This window comes from Marmota monax, unplaced genomic scaffold, assembly GCF_021218885.2.
Source record: "Marmota monax isolate L192 unplaced genomic scaffold, Marmota_monax_Labrador192_F-V1.1 WCK01_AAM20220418_F8-fsc00126, whole genome shotgun sequence".
NCBI lineage: Eukaryota > Metazoa > Chordata > Mammalia > Rodentia > Sciuridae > Marmota > Marmota monax.
This window is the reverse complement of record NW_026695245.1, coordinates 1776460-1800151: the sequence shown is the minus strand read 5'-3', so window position 1 is coordinate 1800151 and position 23692 is coordinate 1776460.

Below are 23692 nucleotides of genomic sequence, written 5' to 3'. Positions count from 1 at the left end.
CAAGGTGCATCTTTCCTGTATCCTGGATATCTCGCCTTCAGAAACACTACAGAGGAAAAGCAAGCATCCAGATAACATATATGACAATAACCCAGCAGAACTAACCAAGGACCAGGGCTTCCCCTTGAGTAAGCAGAGCATGGGCTTTTATACTGGGACCCAGACATCCCCAAGTGACCAACTCCTCTCTCACTCTAGATTGCTCTACCAGAAAACAGGGCTAATTCAATTCAACTAGATAACTCAAACAGGATGGCAAGATTAATTATTCAGAGTTCAGTGAGTGCTTTCAATATGAAAAGCTCGATGTATGTCACAAGTGGAGGGCTGTTGAGACAATAAACAACAGGCACAGATGAACTTTTAAAAAACAAAGGCCCTATTCTCATGTAAATACTCAATAATAAAGACTATGGAAAAAAGCTGCAGGAAATATAAAATATAAACAATATTTTCCATGAGGAGTCAGCAGATTTTATCAAGTTAATAAATTATTACAATAGAGTATATAAAATCAAATTCATGCAGAATCAGACCAGAGAATATAATGTGCAGCTGCTGGGATTATCTGGTGGAAAAGATCTCACTGATTTTATGTAGAACATTGGGTCTTGGAGATTTTAAAATTAAGCAAGGTTGATGACCAAGTTTGGGTAGGAAAAGCTTAGGGAATCCCAAGGAAGAATATAGTCCAAGAAGAAGTCTCTGAAGAGACAGTTATTTTTAACCTTTCAGACCTACATAACATAAAGAGAATTCTGAAAACTGAATGCTTTAAAAAGAAAACACAGTCTGAACTCCAGTATCCATTTCTCATTGTCATGACCTTAGCGAAAGATTTAAAAAGACAGGCAAAGTTTAGTTACAATTTAATATGATTTGAGGAAAATAAAATCCAACTTGCTTTCTCATTTTTACCAGAATCTGAGAGAACAAAATCAGGCAAATTTTTTCTTAGACTGTGATTGGACTCAGAAATCCCAGTACAAAATAAAGACCATAGCAATAAATACAGAACATATTAGAAGTAGGTATGCCAAATTTTAAAAAATGGTGGAGACTTTATAGACACACTAAGTACTTTAGACAAAAAAGAAATTGTGTATCATTTAGCTATTGCCAAAACAACACTGGATAACAATCACACACAATAAAACAGTGGCACACATCAATAAGCACTGTTTCCATGGTTGTGTGAATGAATTTTTGACGGTTCTACTTCACGTGTGACTATGGATCTATCCCACATGTCTCTTAGCCTCCTTGGACCAGAGGGCTAGCCAGAATATGCTCACCTCCTGAGCCGAGGCTCAAAACTAGAATGTCCATTCAATTGTGTCAAACTAAAGCAAGGAATGTGGCCAAACCTACAGTCCTGAGCAGGGAAGTACATTCCATTCATGCCAAGAGGATCCAGAAAGGAAGTGAATGTATGATAGAGGAAGAACTGAGCCCAAGAATCAACTACATTTTGTTTCAAAGTTATATTTCAAAACAGCCATGAGAAAATGGCTCAGAGACAGAGATCAAGATATTTCTGAGATACAGACACAAACTTTGAAAGAAGTATTTGTTATAATGGTGATGTTTCCAATTTCCTTTCTATCTAGGTATGTGTTTTCAGATGCACACATAATATAGTGCCAATGGCTGGCACTCACATTCGCTTCTTACTGGTAAAACAAAATTAAACCCTGATCTGATCCTTACTATTATTACAAAGTACTGAAATGTTGCCCTGCTCCACATAAATATGTACAATTGCTATATGTCTACAAAATATATTTTAAACCCCTCAGGAATGTGGACTACAAATAAGCAGCCTTAACAGGAAAAGAAATGTTAAAACTAATGTATTTTTCTTTTCAAACTTAAAGAATTTTATAATAATAGTTCTACAATATGGAGAGAGGAACTTCTCCGAAAAGCATTCCTCACCTGCTCACAAGTAGTTCCGGGTCAGGTGCCATATCAAAACATGGTTATAATTGTATTTGCACTGTTTACCCAGCCAAGCCTGGGATCAAGCCTTCCATCTGCCTTTTTCTCCTACACTGAGACTGCTAAAGACTATTTAAATAACAATACAAACTGCTGTCATTATCTGCTCCAGAGTAAGTTCACCCTGAGCACTGCCCAGGGCAGCCCCTCTCCCATTACCTACTTATAACACCTGCTCCAAACCTTCCTACCCTAGTTAAGTTCACTGTCCTTCTTGGTTCCTTCTCACCCTGAACAGTTTATTATTTATTCTTTGAAAAAAAAAAAAAAAGGGAGACCAGCCAGGCACTGAGGTGCATGCCTATAATTCCAGAGACGTGGGAGACTGAGGCAGAAAGACTGCAAGTTCAAGACCAGCCTCAGCAACTTAGTGAAGCCCTAAGCGATTTAACAAGACTCTGGATCAAAATAAAAAATAAAAAGTGCTGGGGATGTGGCTCAGTGGCTAAGTGCCCCTGGGTTTAATCTCTGATACCAATAAATAAATAAATAAATAAATAAGCTATTTTTAAAAGGGAGACCACTCATAAGGAACTGTCTTCATTCCCACCCCCAAATGCCCCACTCAGACCCCCTTTGCTGGCAGGTACTCTTGTCCCTCAGCTGTTCTGATAGCTGATTGTTTAAAATCACAGTTTGTGACCAGGCACGGTGACACATACCTGTAATCCCAGCAGCTCAGGAGGCTGAAGCAGGAGGATCACAAGTTCAAAGTCAATCTCAGCAAAAGTGAGGCACTAAGCAACTCAGTGAGACCTTGTCTCTAAATACCATACAAAAAAAGGGCTGGGAATATGGCTCAGTGGTCAAGTGCCCCTGAGTTCAATCCCCAGTATCAAAAAAAAAAAAAAAAAAAAAATCACAGCCTATTATTTCCCTGGAGAATTGCCCTCAGCCAGACAGGCCCCACCTAACCTGAAGGTCATGTCCCCTGCGCATGTAGAGCCAGCACATGCGTGAATGTTCAATCTCCTGCCTCAAGCTGGGGATACCCTGGTGGTGCAGCTCCTGATGCAGCACTTCCTTCCAGAATGAGGCCAAAGTTAGTGTCCCCCAGTCAAGTTCACTCCTAGGCTTGGATTTCTCCTCATACCTGTCCAGCTTCCCCACAAACCACCTGAACAAGAATCACTGTCCCAGGCTCTGCTCCTAAACCCATCCTGGTCACGTCATGATCCTAATTTCCTTACCTGCTGTCAGTATGGAGGAGATGACTCTTCTTACCCAGGGCTTAGATGCTCAGGATCCTACCTCTTCTGGCTTTGTCGTCTATTCCTTCTCTCTTCCTTCAGCTTCCAACTAACCTCTTCCTGTAGCCTCTGTCCCCATGACCAGATGTAAGACCCCCTTTCTTAAAGCTAGCCAAACAAAAATTTCCACAAACCTTCTCTCCCTCTTACCTTCTTTCCAGCTTTACAGATACGACATGCTGAAAAAGCAACTGAGAGCTCTTGTTTTCCCTTTTTTTTACCTCCTTAGGGTTGTTAAGTCTTCAAGATACAGTATACCAAAAGAGAAAAAGATTTGGGGAGAGAAATAAATTCAGTTTTTGACATAAGTCTGAGATGCCTATCATTTTAAATTTAAAATGTCTGCTAGGCAGTTGATAATGAGGGTCTCCAGAAGTGACTTGCTGGTAAATATTTAACTGGCTGTCCAGGGGAGGGGGAGATGCGTGCGTATATGTATACATACGTTTTTATACATTTTACTGATATGAAGGATATAATTCACAACAATAATAAAATACACAATATGCTTTATTATAAATTCTGTTCCATCAATCAGTTCTCACAGAATGTTTTTGTTCAGTTTTGCTAAGCTCTTGTATCCACATTTGAAACTGATGAATGAGTATAATTACAACTCAAATGTTGGTTGGTATTTATGTTAAGGAGTAAGAGAAAGTGAAACAATGAAGATGTGGGTCAGGATTTCTCTGGTTCATCAATGATATGAGCACTTTTTTTGCTGAAATGAATAGTAATTTTTTAATATTTGAAGAATATTTCCTTAATTTTTCATGTTGGTCACAATGTAACATTTATAGATACCACATACTACTTAGCTTAATTTACATTATCAACATTTTTCAGATCACTTCCTGAAGTCTATAAAGTCAATAGAATAACAAATTAAGTCCTAATATATAGCATTTCCCAATTTTCATGGTGTAAATATTCCCACTGTGACACCAACATAACATCATTGAACACATGGTTGGCAATAGCATTCCACCAGTAATTTCCACCCTTCAGATGTAATAACAGACATATATAACCTGAAGAGCATTGACAATAAGGAAATGCAGCAAAATAGGAAACAATGCTTTTAAGTACTTATTACTTTCCTAAAATATAATTTAATCATAAGTTTATATGATTTTGAGCAAGGGCAAATTTAGCAACTGACTCACAAAATTCTTGAGAATTTAACAATTGTTCCTCGTGAGACTGTGCAACATACCTTGGCTGGAGGTGAAGTCTGGGAGAGATCTGGGATGGGACACAAAGTGTAGAGATAGTAGTCAAACCAGCAATAGGGAGAAAATTCCTCCAGGGAGAACATATTTGTAAGAAGGTAAAGAGAAGGTAACTGAGGATGAGATCCTGGAGGATACCAACTTTTAAAAGGCAGGCAGTAAAAAGACCACAAGGGGAGGAGATGAGAAATAGCAGATGGATAGGTAGAAATGGGGTCCAGAGAGAGGGTAGTCAAAGGAGCCCACAGAGAAAAGGGATTTGGGAAAGGAGTGATAATTAGCATAAAATAACAAGAGGTGATGATACAGAGTGACAACTACCCATCAATACATCAATAAAGATATCTTACAAAGAAGCCACACAGTAATATATAATGCACATAATATTACTCATTTAAAAAATACACACAAGTGAGGAGGGAGGGGAAGGGAGGGGGCATGGGGTAATTAATGATGGTTGAATGTGATGATCATTATTATCCAAAGTACATGTATGAAGACATGAATTGCTGTGAATATACAATGTATACAACCAGAGATATGAAAAACTGTGCTCCATTATGTAATAAGAATTGTAATGCATTCCACTGTTATATATAAATTTTTAAAAATTGACACAAGTGTAGTATTTGTATATCTGTATGAGTCAAGAGAAACTTGTGGAACAATTTGGGAGGATGAGGCAGGAAGACTGCAAGTTCGAGACCAGCCTCAGCAACTTAGCAAAGCTCTAAGCAATTTATTTATTTATTTTTATTTATATATAACAGTGGAATGCATTACAATTCTTATTACATATATAAAAGCTCTAAGCAATTTAGCAAGACTGTCTCAGAATTTAAAAATCCCATTACTATTGGTTATCTCGTGCAACTACAGAAGGAGAAATTATATTCTTTATATACCTTTAAATGTGTTTTAAAACATGCTGCTTAGGAATTTATTTTTTAAAAATAACAGAGGAAACTAAAGATTAAAACAAACAAACCAACAAACAAAGGACATCAAGAGATTCAGATCTACCAAGAAGCATTAGATATTACACATAGTGTCAGAGTAATAGAATCAACTGAAAAAAGTATACTGAATAATAAAAAAAAAAGCTTAGCGACTACAAAATGTACATGCATAGAAGTAGAGACTGTTCTAGCACTGCAAGAAAAGAAGTAGCAGAAAGAAATATTTCTGCATTAAGTTACAAAACTTTCTCAAGGACTTGAAAAACCAAAGGCTGATCTATATAAGCAGTGAAGTTAAAATAAAAGGAATAGGGGAGGGGGGTCTTCTTTTCTAGATACTCATTCATGCATTCAGTAAGTATTTATTGAATATACTAGTATGTGCCAGGCACTGTTCTAGGTACAATGATTGTAAATGTATATAAAGAAAACTAAACCCCTGTCTTCATGAAGCTTATACTGTAGTGGGAGAAAGAGGCAATAAACAAATGTAAGATATGTGCATGTTTATATGTATATGTTTCAAGAAAAAAGTAGAGTATGTAAGTTGATGATAAGAACTTAGAAGAAATTAGAAAAGGGGGAGAAGGAGTACCTAGGGGAAAGAGGTTTCCATTTTTAAATGAGCAGACAGAGAAAACCATAATAATAATAATGTGTAGAAACCCGAGAAGATGAAAGTAGAGGTGAGTGGTGTGGATGTGTAAGAGAAAAGACAAAGCAAAGTCCCTAAGGTGGAAGTGTGATTGGCACGTTCAAGAACAGTGAGGAGGGCTGGGGGTATGGCTCATCAAGCACATGTGAGGCCCTGGGTTCGATCCTCAGCACCACATAAAAATAAATAAATAAAATAAAGGTATTGCATCCAATTACAACTAAAAATAAATATTAAAAAAAAAAAGAAAGAACAGTGAGGAGACACATATGACCTCCTTGCATTGAACATCCTTCAATCCTAAACAGTTAAAAGGCGTGGGGCTTAGGGTAAAGATAGAATAGAGACGCAAGATAAACAGCCCAGGGAAAGATTCTAATATATGACAAAGGAAGCAACAACAAAAATATATCATCATATAGAATGATTTCTTAAAAACGGAAGAACAGGGCTGAGGATGTGGCTCAAGCGGTAGTGCGTTCGCCTGGCATGCGTGCGACCTGGGTTCGATCCTCAGCACCACATGCAAACAAAGATGTTATTTCCGCCGAAAACTAAAAAATAAATAAATATTTTTAAAAAACGGAAGAACAGGGTTGGGGTTGTGGCTCAGCAGTAGAGTGCTCGTCTCGCACGCACAGGACCCTGGGTTTGATCCTCAGCACCACGTAAAAAATAAATGAGTGAAATAAAGGTATTGTGAATAAATATTTAAAAAACAAACAAACAAACAAAAACGGAAGAACTTAAAAATGTTAATAATGGTTCTCATTAGATAGTGGAATTATAGGCAAATTTAATTTTCTTTATATGTTTTCATATTTTCTAATTTTCCTAAAATTAGCATTTATTACTTCAAATTATTTACAAGAGGAATGAATGAATCAATAAATGTGTTGGTTAAATTATTTAAAAATATATCCCACTTTTAAAATTAAGGATTAATTAAAGCTATGTGTTTAAAAAAAATCTAAACATTGTAAAAGAAAATATAAGTAGAAAAAAAATCAAAGAAAATATAGGTGAACGTTAAAGGATTGTCCAAGCTTTCAAGTAACAAACTAGATATATTTGCCTACATTATATTAACTTATACATTTAAAAGCCAAAATGGGGGTCCTGCTTTTTAAGTATAACTGACTACAGAATTAATTTATCCAAATAATTATATTATAAAAGTATGATATTACCCATTGAATTTATCCAAATATAAAAGAACCCTTTAAAACTATAGATAAAATGGATAAAAATAGATAAAATGACAGACATGGATAAATAAGGAAATACAAATATCTAGTATACAGAAAATGTCCAATTCAAATCATATCAATAACTGAAGAAATATGTATTAGAGTAAAATACTATTTTTATCTGTGAGATTAATAAGGATTTATTTCTTTAGATGCCAAAAATTGGCAAAGCTAAGATAATACAAACTCAGATTATTCATGGAGTATAAATTAATATAAACTCATTGGAAAGAAATGTGGCAGTTACTGGGCTGGGGTTGTGTCTCAGAGGTAGAGCCTGTACCTAGCATGCATGAGGCACTGGGTTCTATCCTCAGCATCACATAAAGTAAAATAAAGACATTGGGGCTGGGATTGTGGCTCAGTGGTAGAGTGCTCGCCCAGCACCACATACAAAAAAAATAAAGGCCTTGTATTGTGTCCATCTGCAAAAAAAAAGATTCTCTCTCTCTCTCTCTCTCTCTCTCTCTCTCTCTCTCTCTCTCTCTCTCTCTCTCTCCCTCTCCTTTAAAAAAAAAATTAAAATAAAGACATTGTGTCCACCTAGAACTAAAAAAAAAAGAAAGAAAAAGAAATGTGGCAGTTACTGTGTACCTGGCACTACTACTACTAATGCATTAGCCTGCAATCACTACACCTAATGCATTAGCCTGCAATAACATTAGAAAGCTGGAATAATATATATATATATATATATATATATATATATATATATATATATATATATATATATATAAAGTCACTTAATCCTTACAACAAAACCAAATTCAGCACTTTTCATAAACAGTAAATATGGAAGAAAGCAAGATTCAAACCCAGGCAGTCTAACTCCAGGTTCTGTGTTTAACCCCTCAACACTGCCTCTGTGTAGAATAAGCACAGGTACAGGGGCTGGGGATGTGGCTCAAGCGGTAGCGCGCTCGCCTGGCATGCGTGCGGCCCGGGTTCGATCGAGGTTCGATCCTCAGCACCACATACAAAGATGTTGTGTCTGCCGAGAACTAAAAAAATAAATATTTAAAAAAAAGAATAAGCACAGGTACAAAGATGTTCACCTCTGCCCTACTAAGAATTTCCATAAGCAAACCAAACATCCTACAATTGCAGAATTGATTAAGAAAAAGATAGATAGATGATATACTTTTTAAAATGTGGGTTTTTAATTATAGGGTTTTTTTTATTATTTAGTTTATTATAAAATCTAAGAAGGATCATTTCAAGATGTGAAATAGAGGAGGTCACTTTCTTGGCTGCTCCATAGCATGAAATCAAGAAAGAAGGCAGCTTCTCAGCAGGTGAATGAACAAAAACAACAACAACAAAAAAGGTGACTTTACTGGATATTAAAACTGGACATTCAAAGCCGATCCCCTATTATATATCCAACTCAGGAGGTTGGATACATAATAAGATAAGGAAGAAATCCCCAGTGCCACAGCTGTTGCCACAATGAGGCTATAAGCACCAGCCAGAGTAGTTCCTCCATAAGCAAAGTGGAGGGATAAGGTATAAGGTCCTTGCTTAGCATCTGGGTGGCCATCTTAAGTGACAGGCACCATATTAAGGAAAAAGTTTCACTTTCCCACCCAAGGGCGTTTCTGAGAAAGGCTCACCACTCCCTCATACCAACCGCACTCTTAACTGCCTGCATCACACACCTGAGCCTCCCCATAAAAGTCCCAGAACCCAAGCCTGTTTTGCCTCTCTCTCCTATAGAGATGGCCTTTATTTGTCAGCTCTGACAGATAAACTCTCATGAATATCTCTGTCTCCATCTTTCATTTCTCACTCACCCATCTCTCGCTCACCCATCTCTCCTTCCTCCCTCTCCCTTCATAAGGGAATTAAAAGAACCCCTTATGAGGTTCTTTCTTTAGAGGACTGAGGCATGTCAGGGTACAGCGCATTCAGAGATCAAGGACGTTGCCCAACTAAATGAAAGGTGCGCTGCACAATATGCTTGTGTGGGAAAGAAACCTCCATCTCTCCAAGAGGCACGCAGAGGACAAAGGAAGGACCATTTTGCAGCCATGGCATAGGGACCAGCAGCTGGGGGAGCCACTTGCTGGCAAACCCAAGTTTGGCTGGAAATACAGGTCTAGAAAACACTCTGTTCAACATGGAGTGTCCCTAAGAGACCATGAGAAAATCAAACGTGGAGAGAGGTTTGCACACATGACAACTGATCATGGAAACCCACCCATCTCTACCCCTCCCCCTCCAATCCAGGTACTTGCAAGACTGGCTGGGAGAGACAAGTCTGGCCAGGAAGCTGGAAGGGCAGGGGCAGGAGAGATTGAGTTTGGAAATGGAAACTGAACTCAGGACCAGGAAACATGGGGTCTTCAGGTGATTTAGGGAACTAAGAATTGGCTCTTTCATCACACAAAAGTGAAACCCAGGGGAGATCCCTGGGGTACAGTCTTCCAGCATGGATAAGCAATTATTGGGTTCTGGACATGTGCTAATTTAAAATCGCCAGACCAATTGGCATTCAGTGAAGAGTCTGGGAAAAGACAAAGTGGATGTCTAAGGGAAAAGACAAAGCAAATCTCTAAGATGGAAGTGTGATTGGCATGTTCAAGAACAGTGAGGAGACACATATGAGGTGTGCTCATTTAAAACCACCAGATCAATTGGCATTCAGAAGAGCCTGGAGCCCAACTAAGACTAGACCCTGCCTCCAGGAATTCTGCATTTGGGATTACTTCTCTCACTCCAACAATCTGGAGGTAGAGCATCACACTCCAAATGACTCCACCTAAAACTGCTGAGAAGAGAAGCTGAGACTCTTTTGAACTCCAATGGAAAGAATCCTTTAAATTCTTATCAAATTTTTTTTTCTTTCTCTTTTTTCCTTTTTTCCCTTCTTTTTTCTTTTCTCTGTTGAATTGTACCTTAATGGTACATGGACATTTACACATATTCATGTTTGGGTTTTTTTTCTCATTTCTAGCATTTTTGAAGCCAGTTATCTTTTATGGACCAGCTTTTTAAGGACTAGGATGTTTGAATAGTATATTTTAGTTTTGTTTTCTATTCTTTTTATTTTTAAAAAATTTTCACTTTATATATATATATATTGTTTTCTCTTACCTTTCTGCTTCCCTTGATTATTTTCCTCTCTTTTCTTCTACTGGGAGCAATCTCTAGTGTTCTTTCTTTCACTCTTTAACTTTTTTACTTCTATCTTCTCTCCTCCTCACTCATAATCATCACATTCTGTATCACTTCTGTTCTCTTCCTGCCCACCATTTGAAATTGTAAACTCTTTTGTAAAAGTGGCATTTTTATTGTTGTAAATAACTGATCATATCATTTCTGTTTATTGTGATAATTAACACTGCAGACCTCATAATAGGAAATGTTTGGTTTAATGCTGTATATTGTTTGCTTTGGTTATTTTTATCATTTGTCTCCCCTTAAACAGGGAAGTACTGGATGCTTTCAGGGACACTAGAAGTTCACAGGGCAGAAACTCTACTGCCTCACATCCATACTGTTACAGTGGTAGACATACAAACAATATGAAAAAGCAAGAGAACAAACTTTCCCAGATGAAGATATTCCTATAACAGAATCCATCAACACCACAGTGGAAGAAGTGTCAGAGAAGGAGTTTAGAATGTACATAGTTAAACTGATCTGTGAAGTAAAAGATGGTATAAGGAATGAAATCAGAGAGAAAATAAAGAAAATGAAAGATCACTTCAATAAACAGAGATTCTGATAAAAAAAAAAAAAGCAGAAATTCTTGGAATGAAGAAATCAACAACCCAAATTAAAAATTCAATGGAAAGCATCACCAACAGACTATGTCACTTGGAAGACAAAGTTCAGGAAATGAAGACAAAATATATAATCTTGACAACAAAGTTGACCACGGAGAAAAAATGTTAAGAGACCATGAACAGAACTTTCAAGGAATATAGACCAAATTTAAGAATTATCAACATAGATGAAGACTCAGAGATACAAATGAAAGGAATGTACCATCTTTTCAATGAAGCCAGAAAATTTCCCAAATCTAAATAATTAAATGGAAAATCAAATACAGGAGGCTTACAGGATTCCAAATATACAAATTACCACAGACCAAGGCACATTATTATGAAAATGCCTAACATGCAGAATAAGGATAGAATTTTAAAGGCTGTTGGAGAAAAAGATGAAAGGTAATATTTAGGGGGAAATTAATCCAGACCTCAGCTAATCTCTCAACCAAGACCCTCAAAGCTAGGAAGTCTTGGAATAACATATACCAAGCTGTGAAAGAAAATGGATTAAATGAATACAAATTAAATGAATACAAATAGGAAAAGAAGAACTCAAATAATTTCACCAAGAATACTATATTCAGCAAAATTAATGTTCAGAATTGATGATGAAATAAAAACCTTCCACAATAAACAAAGGTTAGAAGAATTCACAGCAAGAAAGCCTACACCATAAAACCTACACAAAATGTTTCATTAAAAAGAAATGAAAAATAATAGTGAAAATCAGAAAAGGTAAGAACTACACTAAAAGAATAGTGAATAAATGAGGAAACTAATTCATTAAAAATCAGAAATAAGGGGCAGGGGTTGTGCCTCAGTGGTAGGGCTTCACCTAGCACATTCAAGGCCCTGGGTTCAATCCTCAACACCACATAAAAACAAATAAATAAAATAAAGGTATTGTGTCCAACTACAACTAAAAATAAATATTTAAAAAATCAGAAATAAATCAAAATGACAGGGAATAAAAATCATCTCAATAATAACATTAAATGTAAATGGCCTAAGGGCTGGGGATGTGGCTCAAGTGGTAGCATGCTCACCTGGTATGCGTGTGGCCCGGGTTCGATCGTCAGCACCACATACAAACAAAGATGTTGTGTCCGCCGAAAACTAAAAAATAAATATTAAAATTCTCTCTCTCTCTCTCAAAAAAATGTAAATGGCCTAAATTCATCAATCAAAAGACATAGACTGGCAGATTGGATTGAAAAACAAGACTCAACAATATGCTGTCTCCGAGAGATGAGTCTCATAGGCAAAGACATCCACAGACTGAAGGTAAAAGGATAGGAAAAAACACATCATTCACATGAATCTCATAAACAAGCAGGGTTTCTATCCTAATATCAGATAAAGTGGACTTTAAGCCAAAATTAATCAGAAGGGACAAAGAAGGACATTTCATACTTCTTAAGGGAATTATACATCAACAAGACATGACAATCATAAATATTTATGCCCCAGACAATGGAGCATCCACATACATCAAGCAAACCCTTCTCAATTTCAAGAATCAAATAGACCACAACACAATAATACTGGGTGACTTTAATACACTGTTCTCACCACTGGATAGATTCCCCCCCCCAAAAAAAAAACTAAACAAAGGAGCTATAAAACTAAAAAATAATAATAATTTAGACTTAAAAGGCATATATAGATTATTTCATCCATCAGTGACTGAATACACTGTCTTCTCAGCAGCACATGAATCCTTCTCTCAAATAGACTGTATCTTAGGTCACAAAGCAAATCTTAGCAAATACAAAAACACAGAGATAATACTTTGCCTCCTATCAGATCATAATGGAATTAAATTAGAAATCAATGATAAAATAAATGATAGAAGCTACTCTAAAACCTGGAGACTAAATAATATGCTACTGAATGATGAATGGACAGCAAAAGAATTTAGGGATGAAATAAAAAATACTTAAGAGGTAAATAAGAATAGTGATAGAACATATCAAAATCTCTGGGACACTATGAAGAGGAAAGTTCATTGCATTGAGCTCATTAATTAAAAGAATAGAAAGTCAACAAATTAATAACCTAACATTATATCTCAAAGCTCTAGAAAAAGGACAAATCAACACCAAAAGTAGTAGAAGACAGAAAATAATTAAAATCAGAGCTAAAATAAATGAAATTGAAACAAAAGAAACAATCCCAAAAATTAACAAAACAAAAAGTTGGTTCTTTGAAAAATAAGTAAAATTGATAAACCCTTAGCCAAACTAACAAAAAGAGAGAACACTCAAATAACTAAAATTTGTGGTGAAAAAGGAAATATCACAACAGACACTACTTAAAAGCAGATGATAATAAGAACCTATTTTGAAAATTTATACTCTGATAAAATAGAAAATCTTGAAGATATTGACAAATTTCTAGAGACATATGACCTACCCAAATTGAATCAGGAGGACATAGAAAATTTAAACAGATAAATTTCAAGCAATAAATTGAAGACACCATCAAAAGCCTACCAAGAAAGAAAAGCCCAGGACCAGGTGGATCTCAGCTGAGTTCTACCAGACCTGCAAAGAAGAACTAATACCAATCCTCCTCAAATTATTCCACAAAATAGAAAAGGAAAAAAAATCTGCCAAACTCATTCTATGAACCCAGTAGCACCCTGATACCAAAACCAAAGACACATCAAGGAAAGAAAATGTCAGACTGATATCCCTGATGGACATAGATGCAAAAACTCTTAGTAAACTATTGGAAAATTGCATATAAAAACAGATATTAAAAAGATAGTGCACTCTGATCAAGTGGGGTTCATCCCAGGGATGCAAGTTGGTTCAATGTACGAAAATCATTAAACATAATTTATCACATCAATAGACCTAAAGACAAGAATCACATGATTATCTCAATAGATGCAGAAAAAGCATTTGACAAAATACAGCATCCATTCATGTTCAAAACACTAGGAAAACTAGTGTTTTGAAAGCTATATATGCTAAACCTAAGGCCAACATCATTCTAAATGGAAAAAAAATGGAAGAAGTCCCTCAAAAATCTGGAATAAGATAGGGATGTCCTCTTTCACCACTTCTATTCAACATAGTCCTGGAAACTCTAGCCAGAGAAATTAGACCGAGCTGAAATCAATGAAATTGATTTCAGAAAATTTTTCTTTTCAGAAAAAGAAAGAAATTAAATGAATACAAATAGGGAAAGAAAAACTCAAATAATTTCTATTTCTTGGTGATGTGGTTCCATATTTAGAAGACCCCAAAAAACTCCACCAGAAAACTTCTGGAATTCATAAATGAATTCAGCAAAGTATCAGGATATAAAATTAGCACCCACAAATCAATTGCATTCCTATACTTCAGTGATTAATCAACTGAAAGATAGATTAGGAAAACTATGCCATTCACAATGGCATGAAGAAAATAAAATATTTGGAAATCAATCTAACAAAAGAAGTGAAATAACTCTACAATAAAAGGTACAGAACACTAAAGAAAGAAATTGAAGAAGACCTTAGAAAAGATGGAAAGATCTCCCATGTTCTTGGATAGGCAGAATTAATATTGTCAAAATGGCCATACTACCAAAAGTGCTAAACAAACTTAATGCAATTCCTATTAAGGTTCTGATGACATTCTTCATAGACATAGAAAAAGCACTCACAAAATTCATTTGGAAAAATAAAAGACCCAGAATAGCCAAAGCAATCCTCCGCAAGAAATGTAAAGCAGGAGGCATCACAATACCAGACTTTAAATTATATTACAGAGCTTTAGTAACAAAAACAACATGGTATTGACACCAAAACAGACAAGAAGACCAATGGTATAGAACAGAAGACACAGAGACAAACCCATATAAATAAGTTATCTCATACTAGATCAAGGTGCTATAAACATACATTGGAGAAAAGATAGCCTCTTCAACAAATGTTGCTGGGAAAACTGGAAATCCATATGTAATAAAATGAAATTAGATCCCTATCTCTCACCCAGCACAAAACTCAACTCTAAGTGGACCTATACATTAGACCAGAGACCCTGCACCTACTAGAAGAATTAGTAGGCCCAAATCTCCATCATGTGGTCTAAGGTACCAAATTCCTCAACAAGACTCCTAAAGCACAAGAAGTAAAATCAAGAATCAATAAACGGAATAGTATCAAACTAAAAAGTTTCTTCACAGCAAAGGAAACAATCAAGAACATGAAGAGAGAACCTACAGAATGGGAGAAAGTCTTGGCCATCTGCACTTCAAATAGAGCATCAATCTTCAGGATATACAAAGAACTAAAAAACTTAACACCAAAAAACAAAACAGAACAAAAAAAAAACAGATAACCCAATCAACAAATGGGCAAAGTAACTGAACAGACACTTCACAGAAGAAGAAATATGAATAGTCAAAATATATATGAAAAGGGCTGGGGTTGTGGCTCAGTGGTATAGCGCTCACCTAGCATGCATGGTTTGATCCTCAGCACCACATTAAAATAAAATAAAGCTATTGTGTACACTTACAACTAAACAATAAATATATATATATATATATATATATATATATATATATATATATGAAAAATGTTCAACATCACTAGCAATTAGAGAAACACAAATTAAAACTACACTGAGATTTCATCTCACTTCAGTCAGAATGGCAATTATCAAGAATATAAGAAATCATAAATTTTGGTGAGGATGTGGAGGAAAATATACACTCATACATTGCTGGTGGAACTGCAAACTGGTATAACCACTCTGGAAAGCAGTATGGACATTCCTCAAAAAACCTGGAATTCAGGGATGGGGATATAGCTCAATTGGTAGAGTGCCTGCCTTGCATGCACAAGGCCCTGGGTTCAATCCCCAGCACCACAAAACAAAACAAAACAAAAACTTCAAATGGAACCACCATTTGACTCAGCTATCCCACTCCTCTGCATATATCCAAAGGACTTAAAATCACCATATTATAGTGATGCAGCCACATCAATGTTCATAGCAGCTCAATTCACAATAGCTAAGCAATGGGACCAACCTAGGTACCCTTCAATAGATACATGGATAAAGAAAACGTGGCATATATACACAATGGAATATTACTCAGCCTTAAAGAAGAATGAAATTATGGCATTTGCCAGTAAATGGATGGAACTGGAGACTATCATGCTAAGTGAAATAAGCCAATTCCAAAAAATCAAAGACCAAATGTTCTCTGAAATATGTGGATGTAGGCAAGGGGTGGGAGAGGAGTGGAAGTTCATCAGATTAGACATGGCAGAAATGGAGGGAAGTGAGAGAGGATGGGAATGGGAAGACAATAGAATGAAATGGACATAACTTTCCTATGTTTATATATGAATACACGACCAGTATAATTCCATATCATGTACAACCACAAAAATAGGAAATTATACTCCATGTATGTATGATATGTCAAAATACATTCTAATGTCATACACGACTAAAAAGAACGATTTTTTAAATATAAATGAATAAATAATCTAAAAAATATTAGTATATTATTTTTTCTAAACATTTATATTGCAATTCATCTAGTCTAAAGCATTATTGATTATAAGATACATCACTACTTTATGTGTTATAAAGAAAGGAAAAATTCCTCCCAATTTCAGATAAATTAAAATGTGAACTAAATAACTCATAGATTAGATGAAATATAGTATATTTAGTTCAAATTAGGAGGCTTGACTCTATTTGTTTCCGAAGATAATTTTTAATCTAAATTTCCAAATATGAAGTGATAGTTAGTAGCTTATCTTTTCAGCCTGAATTTTCATTAATTATCCTTTTCCCACTTGGCATTCTGCCGCAGTCTGGCTGGGCACAAAATAACGGAGGCGCCATGAGGCACTTGTAGGTTCAAACAGGAACTCCTTTATTGCCCAAACTCCACCGGCACTGCACACGCACTCCCCGGGAACTCTCTCTGCCCTCAACGGTGCTCTGGGAGAACTGCTGCCCGAGGCAGCAGGAACCGCCCTATTGCAGGACAGCAGGGATCTATATACAACTGCATACACAGCCTTTTTCAATCCATCATCATCCAGTCACAGCAATTATACACAGCTTAACTTAATTATCATCATCTTAATGGCTCGCTGGCATCACCTCTCAACCACTCCTTCTGGCAAAAATGCCAGGCGCCATCCCGACTCGGCTGTGGCTCTCAACAGCATTCTATTGATGCACAGTATAAGTGTACAAATCTATCACCTGCTCACCAAGGAGCTCTTGCTATCGATTTTGCACACAAAAAAAGAGAAATTACTGCTAATAATCACATGTGCCACACCAGAAGCCCATCACCCCTGAATGAAAGGAAACTATCTACCAGAGGAACCTGGAAATTCTTTGAAACCATAAAAGTTTCCAAAGGAAACAGGTTTAACAGGAGGCTTGATTGAACATAGTTGAGTGAATATTATGCAGTAAAGAAAGCCACCAGGAATGGAACAAAATGTTTGGGTGGATTATACAGAGTGAAGTAGGAATTCTGGGAAGTAGAAGCAGCATCATTAAGGCAGGACTGGCCGGTGGTCATGGCTATGAAAGCCATGTGATGCAGGGAGGCAGAGGAAGCTCATGACGGTGAGACCATTATAAGTACCAGGTAGTTGGCTGTATTGGTGAAAGAGCCAAGTAGCACACACTTTCCTAACATGTAGGATTCTAAAGAATCTGTGAGAGTAGAGGGTTAGAGACCAAAGAAAGGAAAGATGGTCATCAAAGTCATCATTCTCCCATCTTCATTCCCACAATAATATTGTCCACCAAGGCAATTATCTTAGAGACTTGTTTATTAACAAGGGGAAAGTCAGCTATGCTTTTCATTGCATAACCATAATATTGGTGCATGCTATCATTCACTAGTGAATCATTGTTATGACCAGGCCACTACTCCTGGCCTACTCAAAATGAAATATAATTCTTCTGTTATAGAGCTGCAGTGTAGACATTTACACAGGTTCATAATCCCTTATGCAAATCTCCCAATGCCAGATATATGCAGAGATAGTATATCACATGGCACTTCCAGGAGAATCTTGACTAGGTAAAGATAGGCTACAAAATAGCCTCACCAAGGGTCAGGCCAGGTTTTGGAGCAGAATGTTCACAGAGCAGACTGGGATTTTGCAATTGTGGATCAAGCATAGTATATCTGGGTTGAAGTCCTAACTTTTACCTGTAGCTCATTTATTTTACTACTTAATTCTAAATATAAGAATCTTAAGTGTCTGGATTCATCCTAATTAATAACCAACATTCCCAACCAGAATTTATGGAACTCCATTACACACTAGGCATCATTCTAGGCATTGTGACCAGCAGTACACAAAAAGTCCCTGTTTTCAGAGAGCTGACACTGACTCCCTTTAGGCATTGAGGAAATTCATTAAAAAGCTGTAGATGATTGAAAAATTTAGTGTTGATTCCCAAGTCTAGTTATGGCTTCTAAAAAAACCAGAGACCACATGGTACATCACATTTCACCTCTTATAATATTAACAACAAATATCAGATGATCATCATGACCATACTTGCCATGCAGTTCTTTTGTGTATATCTTTAGCAAATGTTTAGAATACATAGCACATGTTATGATTTAGATGTGAATTGTCCCCCAAAAGTTCATGAGTGAGTCAATGCAGGAAGGTTCAGAAGTGAAATGATTGGGTTATGAGCATCTTAACCTCATCAATTAATGCCCTGATGGAGATTGACTGGATTGTTTACCGCAGGCAGGTATGGTGTAGCTGAGGACATGGGTTCCTAGGTGGAGTGCCTTTGGGGTGTATACTTTATACATGGTGAGGGGAGTCTCTCTGCTTCCTGATTGCTGTGTCTTAAGCTGTATTCCTCCACCACACACTTCTGCCATGATGTTCTGTCTCACCTCAGGCCACTAGGAATGGAGTCAGCCATCAATGGACTGAGATCTCCGAAACCCTGAGCCCCCAGATAAACTTACTCCTCTAAAATTATTCTTGTTAGGTCTTTTGGTCACATCAGAGGAAAAAACTGAATAAAACAGCACACATATAGTCATACTCTCTTTTCCCTCCCTAAAACTGCTTATTTTTTTAAAATATTTTTTTAGATGTTGATGGATCTTATTTTAAGTGCCATACCTGCATCCTACAGCCATCAGCACTGCAATTCCAGCCCTGGAGAGCCATAGACAATCCAATCACAATCCAGCTATAACCCAGGAGAGTGCAGGTGGCTGCATCCAGTATACTTATGAGGGCAGGGCAGCTGGAAACTTGAGGTGCCAGCCCTTGCCCAGGGTGACCAGAAACCACAATTTTGATTCAAAGATTATTCTGGGAATTTAAGATTTAATGTTGTTTGCCCTGGTGGGCTTTAAACTTACTAGAGACCTTTTACCCCTTTCTTCTTCCCCATTTCTCCCCTTTGGAATGGGAATATCTACCTTATGTTTGTCCTACTGTTATATTTTGGAAGCTATAACTTATTTCTGATTTCACGGGCTCACAGTAATTTGCATCAGGATGAATTATAGCTTTGGTCTTACCCACATCTGATTTAGATGATATTTAAATGAGCTTTTGGATTTAGATTTTAAAGTTGATGCTGGAATGAGTTAAGACTTTTAGGACTATGGAGATAAAGTGAATGTATTTTGCAAATGAGGACATGAATTTTGAGTGGGGTCGGAGAAAGGAATACTATCCTGCCGCAGTCTGGCTGGGCACAAATGCCGCAGTCTGGCTGGGCACACAATCACGAGCCACCACACAGCTTGTAGATTCAAACAGCAACTCTTTATTCCCGAACTCACACCAGCCGTCTACAATCACGTTCTGGGGAAATCCACGTTCTCTTCCCAAATCCACGTTCTCTGCCCAAATCCACGTTCTCTGCCCAAATCCACGTTCTCTGCCCAAATCCACCTCCACTGGGCTTCTATCTCCAAAATATACTGTCTGAATCCCGTGAGAACTCAAGGGGAACTCAGGCAGCAGGATACGCCCTATTCCCAGCAGGAATAATCTTAAACCTTAAACCTGGAACCTAAACTGGGAACGCCCTAAACACCATTATCTTAAAACCAGGAACACCCTAATCTGCCTTGGTCCTTGAGCAAGGTCACGTACATTCAATGTCACTGCAACATGTCAGCAACATGGGGTACGCTGGCAAGGAAATTGTCATACCTACTTGGCTAATGGCTCCCAGCATCTCCCCCCTTCTGATTAATTAAACAACAAGCAATGTGGCTTAAGGACCGTGCCTGGTAGGTTGTCCAATTCAACATATGGTTCTTACCCGTCATGGGAAAAACTGACCTTTAGGCGTCAGCCTCCTGTCTTAGGTTGATACCACTGCAATTGAATCATACCCGTCACTGACTACCGGTCCAGCATACAGCCATACTTGTGGATAGGTCTATGCACCAGTGGGGGGGTGAGGTTCTTTGCCTCACCTCTGTTGGCCCCCAAATTTGGCCTTGGTGCCAGTGGGGGAGTGAGGTTAATGTGGCTTATGGACCGTGCCTGGTAGGTTGTCCAATTCAACATATGGTTCTTACCCGTCATCGGAAAACTGACATTTAGGCGTCAGCCTCCTGTCTTAGGTTGATACCACTGCAATTGGATCATACCCGTCACTGACTACCGGTCCAGCATAAGCCATTGGCCCCCAAATTTTAGACCATCACTAGCAGAAGGGAGGAGGATACAGAAATGCCACGACACCAAGCCAATTGACGGCTCCTTGGGAAAAATTGCATCACTGGTGACACCATCAGCAAAGATATGCCAGCACTACCACAACTAACATGGGGTGCACTGGCAAGGAAATAAAATTTGCATCACTGGTTAATCACTGTCGCAGATGTAAGAATGGCCAAGCTGGAGTTCTGGATATCTGCTGTTATGGATTTGAGTCAAATCATCTTCTTTTCGATCTGTAGAAACTGTTTTAGTTAATCTCTCTGGAATCCAAATGGGCTGCTGTTCTCCCTGTGGAAAAACACAAACAAAACCCCGACTCCAGACAATCACTGGGTCAGGACCTTTCCATTGTCCTGTTAGAATATCTTTCCAAAGTACTTTAGGCTTATGTACATTTTTTGGATACATATGCCTTTCCGCAGCACTAAGTCCTGATGAATCCAAATTTAAAAAGTTTAGAGTAAAAAGCGTTATTTTAAGTTTATCTTTGGGGGATATATACCCCCTTCCAATTCCCTCTTTTTGCTTTAATAAGTATGTCTGTATCTAATAGTTGTCTTAGCTTTTTGCATTTTCTATCTGTGTAATACCTTACTTGACATTTTCAACCATTTTTATCTTATTTCTATCTTCTAGTTTTTTTTCCCCCCCTAAGGTTTGTATTTTTACCCTTAGTTGCTTATTTTCCTTCTAGTTTTTTTTTTTTCTTCCTATTTTGTGGGTTTAAAATTCTTGTCTTCCTACATTTTTTATCTTCCTATCTTTTTTTATCTTTCTACATCTTCTCTCTTTTTTTACCTTTCTGTACTTTTGTCTTTAAAGTTTTTCACTTTAAATTTTTAATCTTCTTTATCTAAATATCTTTTATCCTATTATCTTCCCATTTTTTTTAAGTAATGCCTTTATGATTAACTAGGCTTCGAATGACGCAATCTTTCCTCCGCCATGAAGGCATTTTAACCACCTTCAATTTAACCTTTTAAAGCCTTCCAATTATCATCTATACTGTACTTTTAAATGTACTTTTTCACCACCTACAACTTCACTCTTTTAAACGAGGCTTAGATTGTTTAAATCGCTTCAATGTTAGTTTACATGGCTGCCTTTCAACCAAAGGCTTTTTTTTTTAACTCCATTGAGAAGCTTTGTCTCAATCTGCCATGTACAAGTATCTTTTCTTCTTTCTTCCTTTATCAAGCTTTTAAATTAAGTCTAGTTTCCTCAAAAATTTTTTAAATGACATTTTACAACTTTTTACTTTACCACACAGAGATTATCTCATCTAGAAACATTTCTTTCTCCTTTAACCTCTTATATTAAAATATATTTCCACATCTTGAATCTTTTTCTATCTCTTTTTTTTAACTGTTAACCCTTTTTATAAATTCACATTTTGAAACAACTCTTATAAAATTTCTGATTTAGACAAATTACTCCACTTTAATAAGATGAAAGACTTTCATGTTTCTTATGACACTATAATACTATAATTGAAACCCAACTGAAAATTTTTCTACTCTTTGTATATAAATTACACATGATAGAATCTTAACACTTAGTAACCTTGTTTTAGCAAAGACACAGACCAAAGCAATATTAAACATTTTTCCATTTACCAATTTAGGAAAACACACATAATGTTTAAATATATTACCTTATGGAACTTAATAAGTAAAGAGTACTTGATTTCATATTTAGTGGTTGATATTTTAACACTTTAGCTTTGTAAATTAATCAGATGTCTGTAAAAACCAAGATCTTAGACAAGTGTAGTAAACAGAATTAGCCATCTCTTTCTTGTTGAAGAAAAATCCTTCTATAGGATACCATGATGGTCCCATTGATATACTTAATAACTCGTCTTTAAAAAGCCATGGGCTACATTTTTGTATTGTATCAACATATGCCTTAACTGTTCTTGGTCTTACTGGGGTGCCTCCTTCCTCTAACAATTTCTCTTGCTCGGAGGCGAATAACTTCAAACCTTGAGTCAACCATTTTCCCCAGTTTGCCTGAGAAAGTTCTAGGAACAGGCAACTTGAAATAAAAACAAAATAAATCAAAACAATAACACGTTGTTTTTTGAAATGTTCACCCATTCTTTCTCTCTTCCTCAAGGGTGAGAAATTTCACTTACCTCTAAGATTCAGAAGTTCCCCGTACGGGCCACCAAATGCCGCAGTCTGGCTGGGCACAAATGCCGCAGTCTGGCTGGGCACACAATCACGAGCCACCACACAGCTTGTAGATTCAAACAGCAACTCTTTATTCCCGAACTCACACCAGCCGTCTGCCCAAATCCACGTTCTCTGCCCAAATCCACGTTCTCTGCCCAAATCCACCTCCACTGGGCTTCTATCTCCAAAATATACTGTCTGAATCCCGTGAGAACTCAAGGGGAACTCAGGCAGCAGGATACGCCCTATTCCCAGCAGGAATAATCTTAAACCTTAAACCTGGAACCTAAACTGGGAACGCCCTAAACACCATTATCTTAAAACCAGGAACACCCTAATCTGCCTTGGTCCTTGAGCAAGGTCACGTACATTCAATGTCACTGCAACATGTCAGCAACATGGGGTACGCTGGCAAGGAAATTGTCATACCTACTTGGCTAATGGCTCCCAGCATCAATGCCGCAGTCTGGCTGGGCACACAATCACGAGCCACCACACAGCTTGTAGGTTCAAACAGCAACTCTTTATTCTCGAACTCACACCAGCCATCTACAAACACGTTCTGGGGAAATCCACGTTCTCTGCCCAAATCCACGTTCTCTGCCCAAATCCACCTCCACTGGGCTTCTGTCTCCCAAAATATACTGTCTGAATCCCGTGAGAACTCAAGGGGAACT